This window comes from Coturnix japonica, chromosome 2 (assembly GCF_001577835.2).
Source record: "Coturnix japonica isolate 7356 chromosome 2, Coturnix japonica 2.1, whole genome shotgun sequence".
NCBI lineage: Eukaryota > Metazoa > Chordata > Aves > Galliformes > Phasianidae > Coturnix > Coturnix japonica.
Genome location: NC_029517.1, coordinates 113,296,549 through 113,309,353, shown reverse-complemented (window position 1 = coordinate 113,309,353; position 12,805 = coordinate 113,296,549). Strand labels below are relative to the sequence as shown.

The following is a 12,805-nucleotide window of genomic DNA, read 5'->3' as shown; positions in this document are numbered from 1 at the left end:
TTTTTTTTTAAATATAGATGATGATTTGCAAGCTGATACAGGGACGGAGTGCTTGGGGGATGCTAATTCTGTTGTGTGTGTGTTTGGGGGAGGGGAATGTGAGCGAGGAAACTGCCCAAGATGCTACTTGCAGCAGGACTGGATGGTTTGGCGCAAAGGGATGGAGATAGCAGAAAGTGACCGTGTCTGGGGGTGTGGGTCCCTGCGTGGGGGGTCATTTTAACGGGGAGAAAGGCAGCTTCGTGTTGTCCTTAGGGACTGTCAGCTGCACCTCGGGTCTGGGGATGTTGTATCGGGGGAGGTCAGTTGCAGCTGAAGTGATCTCCTTGAAAAGCTGTTTGTGTCGGAGGAGTGAGGGAGATTTATAAACCGAATTCTTGTGGCATTGTCCTAAATAGCAGCGCTTAACTGTCACCGGGCAGATTGCAGAAATATGTTAATGCAAAATAAAACAATGAAAAAATCTGCTGAATGAGAGAAATTGCCGCCGTGCTGGAAATTTTAATAGATTGGTTTCCTCGGGAAAATATTATCCTTGGATCTTAGAATCACTTGTTTTCATCAGCAATAGCACTTATCAATTAGACATCGCTTCTCTGTGGGGTGATTTATCTGAGGGCTTTGCTCAAGGATCGACCGCAGTAGAGGGGTTGAATCTGGTGTGTGCTGTTTGTTTATTCCTTTCGGGTAAGGACTGGGCAGAGACATGTGCCTGATTACAACAGCCTGTGTCTCGATAAAAAAAGACAGCGCCGAGCCTACAGCTGGCTGGTTCGTGTGGATTATTTGGGTAGGACAGGCAGAAGAGGCTATGCTTGATCACAGGGAGTCTGTGCACCACGCAGATGGTGTTTTGAAACAGTATCTGCCAGTTTGCTGCAACCGCAGTTGCATGTAGGTATTGCCAGTTGTTGGAGGAATGTTTTCCTTTTAGGATTTTTCTACATGGTCGTACCCCACTGCTGGTATGTTTGCTGATCTCCTGGTTGTAACAAGGAAGTGGGCACAGTTTGCTCAAAGCACAGGGCTAAGAGGATTTATATGGTTGAAATATGGGCAAATTAATTTGCATAGATAACAACTGAGGACTACGAAAGGTCAATTTAACCCTTTATACCTAAAATTTGATTTGCATGCATTATGTTCCTTGGAATGTGGTCTTCATTAGAAATATCACGGTAATTCATTAATTTGGAAAACTGCATTCTGCCTAATGTGGCTTCGCTGACATTTTCCTTGTGTTTGTATGAGACTGTTCTTGTGCGGCTTTCTAAATCTGTGCTTTATTAAGATATTTAATTGTACTGAACTGTCACCAGCCCAACAGTTTTGATCCTCATGTCTATCATCTGGGGTATTAGCAGACAGTATTGGAACTCCAAGAGCAGAGGTTTTTGAGAAACCTATTAAGCCTTTGGCATTCAAATTACTTAATCTACCTGCTGGTTAAAATTTCATGTATCTTTAATCAAAATGGCACGCGCTGCGCTTGAGTATGTGTGCTCTTATCGATGCTTGTGTAGCTTTACCACTGAATAGACGTTTAATTTCCAGCATTCCCTCAGAGCAATAGCAAGGAAGAAGTGTGTTTTAATGTCAGCTCCGAGTGTTAGAAAACCTTGCACTTGGATACAGAGAATACACTAACAGCTGTGACTGGGAGCATGTGCCAGAATGGAGATACTTGAACAGATCTGACACTTGGCTATTTTTGACACCCATCTGCACTTTTTTACTCTCCTCTAGGATGAACTGCCTCTCAATCTGTTCACAGCATATTTTAGCCCTTTAATATTGTGGCATTGGTTTTTTTCAAATGGGCATTATTAGCCATCTGGGGCAGATTTTGTATTTTAAAAGTAAGCACATTATGTACAGAAGATTAAAAGGATGTGTATTTTTATGTAATCTGATATTATGTCAGTGCCTTTTGTGTGTGTGTGTGAAGTCTTGATTTCAGAAGCATCCCTTCCCAGTAGTTCTGACATCCAAAGTCCTCCTTATTTTGGAGAAAGAACAGGAAGTAATAAAAGCGGGCTCTGGTTTATGTGTAGCGATAACACTTTCACACGGAATACATTTGCTCTTCAAAGGCCAACCCTTCTTATTGCTGTTACGGTGACTGGCCACTCACCTTCCCACTAACCCGCTACTGAAAGCCAGGGCAGAAAGGCTTGCTAATGAAACACTGTAAAAGCCATAGAGATCTCTGCTAAGGCATTGCTGTGGCTCAGAGAAAAGTCCATCGGAAGCTAATCCTGTTAACGGGAAGCTCCAGTAACCGAGTTAACCATGCTGTCCTTGTGTTCGGGGCTCGAGGAACTGCTTATCTCTAAATAATTGATGCTGGAGAAACGGTGTTCATATCTAATCCTGTATACTGGTTCATTTGATTACTGTGTTTTCTTTCATAGTTGTATATATATGTATATATATATCTATATCACTGTTTACTCCAGACTTTATTTATGAAACATTACAAATCTATCAGTCATTTTATAGGACTTTCAAAGAACAGATGTTGGCCTACAAAATGCTTTATTATTGCCCATGGCAGTGTTCAGCATGGTTTCCTTAAAAGGACAATCAGTGATCACAGTCATTGTAGCCCAGAAATAATGCTGTTCTTTCAGAAGATGGCCTGGTATTAGGTCAGACCACCCTTTCTTTACTTCTGCTCTCCAGATGTGGCTGCTACTTTTTTTTTTTCTTTTTTCTTTTTTTTTTTTTTTAAGTTCGTGTTTAAAAAAAAAAAAAAAAAGAGGGTTTGTTTTCAAAATCTGGTTTTACTTAAGATATCTCCATCCTGGAGTGCATTTCATAAATTGCCCACATATTTTTCTTAGCAGAGAACTTAACTGGCTGTAATTTTTAACACATGGCCACATCATGTGATATTTTCAAAACATTTGCACATAGCTTTAAGAAGGTCCCAGCAGAAATGATCCATCATCTCACAGCCAGCCTGTTTCTTAACAGCATATCTGCATTTTCCATTTAGCAGAGCTATATATTATTAGCTTACATTTTGGGTAGTAAAACAGTGCATTGCTGATTGTAAAACATGAACTTTATTATCTGCTGAAAATTGATTTGGCATTTATAGCCACTGTGTACTAGACTGGCTTTCTGGTTTTAACATTAGTGCTTGCAAGTGATGATTTGTTTAAAGAACAGAAACAAAATTGCCATGGACATAACTGCGAGTGTCCTAGTAACTGAACATTTGGATTATCCACCTGTTTTTTAAATACATGCTTCTAAATGCTGTTCTACAGCAAAAGTCTCCTAACAGTCTATTAACTGACTTGTTCAGTTTTAAGTTGCAGTTGCTATGCTGTTATATTAGGACAATTCTGTGTCTTATAAAACAAGTTTCCTGCCAAACAGGGAAAATGTGTCTGGAAATACTTAAGTCCGAGTGTTAACCTTGCATCATTATTCCAATCATCCTACATAATGTCTTTATCTTAGGATTCCGATAGCAGCAAAAAGCTCCTTCCTTTGGAGGACTGTGGGTCATGGGGTTCCTCAGATATGCAGTATAGGTTTCAGGACACAACATTATAATGACTGCTTTTCAAATTTTTAAAGTTTCTTTATTCTTTCTGGTAGCAATAAATTCCAAAGTCTGCATGGCACTATTGCACTTATTTCAACCCAAGGGGCTATGAACCACATCTTGCTGCATATGTGTAGAAAGTAATGCATGCATTGTGGGATGCAGATCATACTGCTGAAAGAGCAGTAATAGATACATTTTTTAAGCAGTGTCCCAAATGGTCTTTTTTTCCATGAAGATTTAGTGATTCTAAGCTGAGACTCTTACTTAGCTGGTGTTTCCTTGGTGCGTGCGCAGCTTATAGCGACAAGCACTTCTTGGTTTGAGGACTTAGGACTACATGGTAATACATAAATGCCAATTAAGGCATAGCCATCATTGCTTGCTAATCAATGTGATCTGTGTAAATTTTTTTTTTTTTTTTTAATTAATAAAAGACCTGAATACCAGTTTGGGGTAAAGTAAATTCTAAAATGATGTGATGTGCACATTTGAAAGAAATGAAGCAGCTGATTCACATAAGACTACAAGGGGACATGGTATGTGGTCATCTGCGAGAGCATTACATATGCCTGTACCACTTCTCTGGTTGGTTTGCTGCATCCTTTTGTTGTCAAATTATACATACAAAATCAACTTGGTCTTTTACTGTCAGATTAGACTAAGGCTAAGTGCAAAAGAGGACTTTGACACTTGAAACTGTAGCTAACTTCCAAATGCAAAGTTGCAAATGCAGAGTTGCATGCCTTTGGACTACTCAGCTCTCTCCTAATCCCAGCTGCATAGCAGTTGCATCTCTGAAGCTTTCCAAGCACAGATATCTGCATCTGTGCCTGCTAAGATTTGTCTCCATGCTGTAGGGTTAAGCAGTGCCGAGTTCACGCCTGTGTCTTGCTGGAATTGAAGCATTTCTATATCTGGGTTGTTTGAACAGTTGGATCTGGTAGGTAATCTGGGAGAATGTCCAATGCCTATTTAGAAACACTGGTCGCTACACAAGTGCAGGCTTATTTTCTGTTCCCAGAAATGGGCGTGGTGTCAAATGAAGCACAGGGTGAGTGATGCTGGGGCAAATAGAGGTTGAATTGGGAAATCCATGGGCCCAGCAACACTTGGATCTTCTGTTGTACACAGACACAGGTTAGCCATGTTGGACCTCTTGGTGAGGACAATCTCATTCAGCATAGTGCTATATTACTACATTTATACATGGTTAATCTGCAAGGCTGGTGGAGCCCTTGCTGTGCTGTGCCATCCTGTATTCACTGGCTCAGCTCTCCATAAGCTCAGCTTTCTGCACTGTGTTGCATTCTGCAATGTGTGGGACTAGACAGAGATTATTCCCATCCCAGAGAACCTGCTCCTGACTGATAGCTTTCTCCTGCCAAAGGAGCACAACATAGAACTAAACTTGAGTGAGCAGAAGGAAGATCTGAATTTATGGCTTTTGCTTTTAGAATGAGGCTTCCAGTCAAAAGGCAGCTGAACTAAATCAGAAATCATCTTTTCCATCTCTTAAACCAGTTCTACTTGCCATACTGCTGAAGGCGAGGATATGGACATCTTTCGAGAGGAGGGAATAAAGCTGTGGGTCCTGTGTCTTCAAATCATTGAGTCTCATTACATGCAGGAGTAAGGCATCCTATCCCCCAGGATCTCCTGTTGTTGAGGCAGCTGCGGGTCAAATGTAACTGACTTGTTATTGTCCATCTCATAAGCTGTCACAGCTACCTGATGGGAAGGTGGAGAGATGGATGGAGTCACTGTTAGAGGTTTGCAGAGATAGGATGAAAAGTAACCGGCATAAGGAACAGGCCATGATAAAATCCAAAGCAGATACCAGGATGTGAGGATGGTTGCACATTGAAGGAAACTCTTCAGAGAGGTGCTGGTATTTCCGTTACAGCAGCCGTTGGAAATTCTGTTGGCATCTGATCCTCTGGGCAGAGGGGCTCAGACTTGCTGCTCTTCTGAGACCCCTTCAGCCTGTGTGTTACCCTCTGCTGCTGCTGGGCATTTCCCTTCAGCTGCTTCGGAAATGCGGCCTGAGGTACTTGGGGTATTTGGCCCTTTGCACTATAGGGAAGGGTGCTAGTGCTGGTTTTGTGTTCTGTTTTGGGAGGAAATTCTAGCATTATTGAGCTTCTGGGCAGCAAAAGTGAAGTATTTATCAAGCCAATTCCTACATCATTGCTTGGTCTGTAGCTTGCAGAGTAAACTCTGCCTTGTGTACTGCCAGGGAGCCAGGCTGTTGGGCACAATGCAGGCTAACAGGGTGCACCTCCTTACCCCCATGTATTTTGTGGAGCTGTGTTTGCACAGAGTGAAGCTGGATTTATCTGTCCTTTGTTTTTTTCTTTTTTTAAAATTTTCTATTTTTTCCCTCCCAGCAATTTATTCTCTATTGCCAGTTAGTGAAGTTGTATGAAGCAGCAGCCTCACTCTGAACACTAATTGCAGAAAAACTTGATAGAAAAAGACAGTAGAAATGTAGGGATCTGAGATGGGTCTATGGCCAGCAGTGCAGTTCTGTTGGCATATCCCAGAGAGTCACCTCTCAGGTCTGTCCTGGTGGCACAAAGCACCTGGCAGTGATGTTCTTGCAGCTGTTATAGGGCTGCAGTGTCCACAGAGACACTGAGCTGATCCAGCTTCTAAAAATCTCTGCCCAAATTCCTATGGCATGAAGCTACAGCTTTGCTTGAGCTTTTCCATGATGTTGCGTAATGAGTTGTGTATTTATTTCTACTTCTTAAAAATAACTTCATTTTCTTGCTCTTAGGATCTGGCAATCTTGTAAAATTTTCATGAGGAATAGTGGTACCCACACATCCACATTAATTTAAATTATCCAGCTATTTCAGTAATAATGTGGATATATGTTCTGGACCAGTGTCTGCAACTTTAATCTCCTTTTAAATGGATACAAAGCCTTAACTCAAAGGTGGCAGGAAATCTTTCTGAAGTTCGAAAGGAAATGTCGTAAGCAGTGGATGCAGTTATTACGAGCGTTGCTCATATGGTTCTCATTCATTATGGACATGGAAGCAGGCTGTAACAAGCTCTGCAGCAGTTTTGCATATTGACAATACCAAGCTGACAAAGACTGAAAGAGCTGTTGCAACAGAACAGTGAGGGAAATCAGTATTGATCACATCTGGGAGGAAAGGCTGAGGAATAAGGAAGAAAAATGTATTTTGGTAACCCTTGGAGTATGCTGTAAGTTCATGCAGATTTGGTGTAGGGTCAAGACTATCATTTTCTATTAAAAAGGGGGTTTTGCTCTAATAAATTGATATTTTAGGAAGTGGGATTTGCATATTTTTAACTGCTTTCCAGTGAGGTTTGAAATGATGATTCAAAAAGACGGAACGTGTTTAAGCTTTTGAAGTCCATTGCCCTTTTCATCTTACTGGTATATATTTTCTCTTTTAGGGGTTAATGCAGTATCCTGTCACCTGCAAGCCATTCCCAAAGCATGTCTATGATTTAACTTTGTACCCTTTCAGTTCTAATGCTTTATGGGACTTCTCTGTACTTGCTTGTAGCCCACTTTTCCGATAACTCCTTTGCATTTCATGTGCACGTTATTATAGTCCCTACTTGTCTTTGGTTCTATTCCTGATGCTAGTTCTACTGTCTTATTCTGCTCCTTAAAGGACTGATCTCCAGGTTTAGTGACACTCCTTAGAGGGTCATAGAGGGCCTTCCTCCTCCCTTCATTTGGGGCTCTTCAATGTGTTGTGTGAGACAGTGGAACACCCATGACTCAGATAGTCTTCCAGCAACAAGGCTATAGTTCAGGAAATGTGCACAGACTTATATCATACAAATATTAATATGTGATATTTGCTTCTAAATTGTGCATTCAAATGTTTTGGTGACACTTTCAAGCCAGAGCAGTAAACGTATATACATCATCTTGGATGTTCACTGTAGCTGCTTTATAATCCACAAAACTGCCATCTCCTTTGACTTCCTCTTGTGTGATTTCCAACTGTCATTCCTTGGATTTTTAAGGGAATCTTACTTTAAAGGATTTTGTGCCTTCCAGTGCTCCAGACACATTATTTGTGGTTAGCAAATACAAATTAACATTTATTGTTTTAATTTTATTTTTCCAGTCCATTTCACCACATAATTGTTGATTGCATAATTATATCTGCTAACTTTGCATGCATTTGTTTGCGTTCCAGTTAGGAGAAAGTTTACTAACCAAAGTTTCAAAGAGGTCATTTTGTGTGGATGGTGTTGCTGTTTCTCCCAGCTACTTTCTTCACTTGGAACTGTACAAGTACACTGGTTTGAACTTCTTAAACTATGTACAAGAAGATCTTTTATAAACAAGGAATCCAAAACTTGACAGTTTTGAGGGTACACCCAGAGAAATACTGAGTGATAAGGACTTGGAGAGTTAGTAGTACAGTAAAGAAGGCTGAAAGATGCTCGTTAAAGGAAATTTGATTGTGTCTGCAAAACAAAGGGCCTATTTAGAATGCTTAGCAAGGTCAGATGATGATGGCACTGAATGATTCTGCAATCCTTGCAACAGTTTATCCTGACTTTGGGCTTGGTATTTTAAATTTCTCTGCTGATAGAGGGAGGACAGTAATAAAACTTGGTCTGTAGAATTCAGGTGGTCCATACTGACTCCATTCATTCTTCCGCTGAGCAGTAAGAAGTCCTTATTGCAGGGTTCTGTAACAGGTAGCTTCACCAAATCTCATTCATGCTAATTCTTGGCAGTACTTATTTTACACTAAAATCACTAGTAGCCTGCATTGCATCTTCAGGAACAAAAACAAAGTCCTTTGGATATTTTTTAATTAAATCTACACGTGAATTTTACACTTTTCACAATTCTTATTAATAACTGGGACCATTATTTTTTTTCAAACTTGGATATGCAATACTTCTCTGCAAATTCTATTAGTATTCCGATATCTGTTAAAATTAAAAGTATACTGAAGAATATTTCTATTGCTTTGTTAATTTACCCACATCTCTCTTTTTCTTATTCTCCGTGCTTGTAAAAGCAAATTTGTATTTGGGTTTTCTATATTTAATAAGCATGGCTGCTGTGCAGGTGATGGATCTGAGCATGAAACTTCCACTGAGAGCTTGGTATGAGAGCAGAGTCCTTGGGGCACATGTAGCAAATCCTCTACTGTCTGAAGGATATTCAGTGGCACAGTTTTTCCTTGTGCTCTGCAGACTGCCTGGGCCTAACAGAGCCACGTCCTGTGCCATAAGCTCTAGGCTTGCATGTTGGCTTCGTCCTCTGACATGTCAATTGCTTGAACAGTAATTTCCAATTCCTTTCATTTTGAGGAAGGAAAGCAGTGATACTCGATCTTAAGAGAGTGACAGAAACAGGATTTTTTAGCTTATGCTGCCTTTAAGTTTTTGCTTCGAACCACTCTTCAGAGCCTGTAAAAGCTCTAAAGATAAAAATAGTACCTGCATGTCAGATATTGACTAGCATTCCTTCTCAGAGCCACAGGAGAAATGATATCCTCTCTCCTCAGTTAACTTCTGTGTTCCTTCAGGAAGAGCTTTGTGGGTGTTGCTGAATAAATTGTTTTTTCTTGAAGGAATACAGAAAAGCATGATGCCTTGATTTCATCCCGACAGCAGCAAACGTGATTGCACAGTTCTGTCTGGGGCACTGGTTCAAGGCAGTCTTGAAAGAATGAACGCCTATTACTTAATCACCAGGAATGCTTAATAGTTTTGTCACAAGTGTTTTTCTTTTTGGAGGCTGTAAGTGTTTTTGCTGTCTTGCCACGCCAGATACAGAAGACGTGCCGTGATGAATTACCCAATGGGGATTCTGCTGCAGAAACTGATGCTTTCTAAAACAAAATCAAAGCCTTCTTTTGTCTCCTTTGGTCATTACAGTAAGCTGCTGGATTTTAAACATGTCTGCTTCCAAGGACGGGATATGCACACATCACTGAGTGCAACTACTGGCTTTTGAAAGGCTTTTTGCTACAAAGTAATATGATTATGCAGATGTTCTGATACTGTTCTTTAAAACAGTTGATTGCGGGTCTGATCATGAAAGATGATCAGCAGCTAGCATATATCATCATCTTCAGATCCAAACAGGTTCCTTTGGGAGTCAGCTGTACTGTTTCAGTATGTTGTAATTAAATTGAGTGCTGTTTAGGTGTCAGAAATTACTTTATAATGCAGGATAATGGTCTTAAATAGACTTATATGCAGAGTGCAAATCACAGTCTAGGAAGTTTCCCTTCAAAGCTATCTATTAAGAAAGAAATTAAGCACCCCAATTTCAGCAGGAAGAGGAAAAAATAATTGATAAAAAAAAGGTTGATTTCTGATCTAGTCCTTTAGCATCCTTGCATTAGAGTTAATCTGGACTTAATATACATTAGAATAATGTGTTATTTGTGAATTCTGCTTGTAAAGTGCTTCGTTTGAAATACTACTAAAGAAAATAGATTTGTATTGCTTTGTTTTAGTTAGGATTGGATGGGTGAGGGAAGATGCCTGTCAATCAGTCTTTTAGTATTTGGAAGAACTCCTATATGTGTAGCAAGTACTCAGGTGCGTGGCTCTTGTGAGCTTTCAAGCAACATTAATTTCCAGAAAAGTTTGTGAGAGTTGTGAGTACTCAGCATCTTGCAGAATTAGACTAATGAGAAGAACGAGAAGGGTAATGTTGCTAGGAAAATAATGGATTTATATGCATACTGAGAGCTGTTTGTAAATCAGCAGGTGGTTTCTAAAATATCAGAAATTAGCAAAATGTTTACTGATGTGATTTCTTTCAGAAAAACAAACATGTTTAAAAACACTTGAATGTTAAAACTTCAAATGAGAAAAGCTGATTTTCATTTTGTCAGCTATCTTTTTACGCGTGGTTTGAATGCTCACATTTCTCAGGCTGGAGGATCTCATTTTGTCCTTTTTGTTTCTTTAATAGAGAATCGTACACACAGGTCTGAGTATTTCCTGGATAAAAATAGCCATAGAATGTCAGGTGTCTAGTAAAAAAAATAAAAATCCAATTTAAAAATTAAGCGATCTGCATGTGTGCCAAGTTCCACACACTGTTTTAAAATGCAACCCTGACCTCTACCCCTAACTATCAGCTGAATAGTGTGCAACTTCTCTATAAAGGTTTCAGGTGTGATGGAAGAAGGAGTGAGCTCAAAGACATTTAATCTACTTTCCCTTCTCAGTTACAGAGTTTCACAGCAAATCTCACCCGCTGCCCCTACCCCCCAATTCATTCAGCAATTGTATGGATGGGGAAATATGCGCTGTGCTATATACATAATTTAGAACAATTGTGCTAGCTTACGCCCTAAGTCTTTCTTCATCTATCATTTATCTCATGATGCTATCTTTCATACTCCATCCCCTTCAGTAAGCACAGCCCGACAGGTCTTGTGGCCTTTACCTTCCACCGTAAAAAAAGATGGAAAAGCCGCTTGGCACCACCTGGAGAAGATGAGGCAGCCCTGGAGAATGGTGCTGTAGGAGCAGGTGACTGATGCAGAGAAATGTGCCAGTCTGGGGACGCAGCTGAAGGATTGTAGTGGGGAAGGGGGTGGGGAAAGGGAGAAAAAAAGAGCAGGAACATTAATACATCTTCCTGAGGTTTGATGGGACATATACTGCCTACTGTTCCATCTGGTGCTTATGATAGCATGGCATATTAGCATGCTGCAAGTTCATAATGTATTCAGGGCGAGAAAACACCACTTGCATACCAATTGAGGCGTCCTCTTTCTCAGAGCTGCCTTTGAATTTCAATGATGTTTATGCCTTCTAAGCCATGACTGAGCTGAGCGTTTCCGCTCTTAGAGGAATAGCAGCAGTGAGGGAACCTTCCTTGTGTGGGTTTTCCTTCTCTTTATATTTTTCTTATTATTATTATTTTCTTTTAAAATTCATTTCTCCCTTCTGTCTCCTCCAAATTTATTTTGTGGTGGAAGTTTAGAGGCAGGTTGATTTTTTTGGACTAGATAATTATGTCACTTCTGTTAATATTCACTTCTGTTTTAAGGTTTGAGTCTATTGTCTTTTTGCTAATCTCCAAATGCCGAACGTCCTTTTTAATGACATTTTGATGAAATTAGTCTAAGAGCAGTGTCATGAAGCATTTAAAAATAGCACATTACAATTCTGCTTTATACTCTGATTGCCTGTGCTGCTAAATTAAGAACAAACAATACTCTGAATTCTGCATTTCATGGCAAATTATTTGCGCCCTGCCTCTTCAAAGGTTTGGCTTTAACTTGGAGTGTGCTGCCATAATAGACGAAGTATCTGAAGCAGAGCAGACTTGTAAGTCTTTGTTGGATTGAGGTCTTTCTATTGATCCCCTTGCAGGAAACGTGTGTGTGTTCATTCTATTTCTCCTTGTCCCATTCTCCTTGAAATTCTGCAAGGATCAACACTTGTCTTGTGACAATCTAAGAAAACTCTTTGTCAGATGTCTTTGACTGCGCATTTTGTTTCTGAACTTGTCAAAGACTGCGGTACTTTTATGGCTTGGGGTTGTGAATCTCTCAGCAGTCCCCTTCCTAGTAGGTTTTGGAATTGTGATGTTTTCACACACAGGGAAGGATATTTGACGTGGGATTTTCAGGGTTCTGGAGTAATAACAGAATACTCATGCCATTTACCTCTATTAGTTATTGCACTGCTAAACTACTGCTTCAGAAGTTTGGAAAGTTCTAACCCCAAGAAATAGACCCTGTTTGCTACTCGGGAGGGCAGAATAGTAAGGCAGCATCTCCAGTGCATACCTATGTAATGAATGTGTGTGGTATCTGGTCCTCTACCTGCACAGCTGGGCTCCTGCCCAGAACCAATGGTGGTTTGAGGCTTGAGCTTAATCTTTACAGTGTGTGGATGTAATGCTAATATAACTTTAATCAGAATGGACTAGGTAGCACTTTGAACTCCTTCACTCTAATTTGGAGTTAATCCACTTGATTACTAGAAAAGATCTGCCAATAGTTCTGATCCTTTCTTTCAAATATATCCAGCTGTGATTTTTATAAATATATATTTTCAGGCACCATTTAGGCATTTTTGCATAGATAAGACATGAAAAATGCATTAGTCATCTTGACAAAGAACAAATTGGCTGCTTTCTGTTCACTCTCTCAGTATCTGTTGTCTGATGGTTTAAGAACATTCCTTGTTTACTGATAGTGCATTTAGACCTAGATACTAATGTCTTGGCTTAAATGCTAATTA

General features: G+C 40.0%; 1 protein-coding gene across 6 annotated transcripts in view; it reads left to right on the top strand.

Moving 5' to 3' along the window:
• Window positions 1–12,805, top strand: part of RUNX1T1 (RUNX1 partner transcriptional co-repressor 1) — a 107,238-nt gene that overhangs the window by 33,383 nt on the left and 61,050 nt on the right. The window contains exon 1 of one of the 6 annotated variants that reach the window (XM_015855922.2): window positions 5,467–5,612. The exons of the other annotated variants lie outside the window; for them this stretch is intronic. The gene's annotated coding sequence lies outside the window, so the exon portion shown is untranslated. Of the gene's footprint in view, window positions 1–5,466; window positions 5,613–12,805 lie in introns of those variants that run through there. 6 annotated transcript variants of the gene reach the window in all.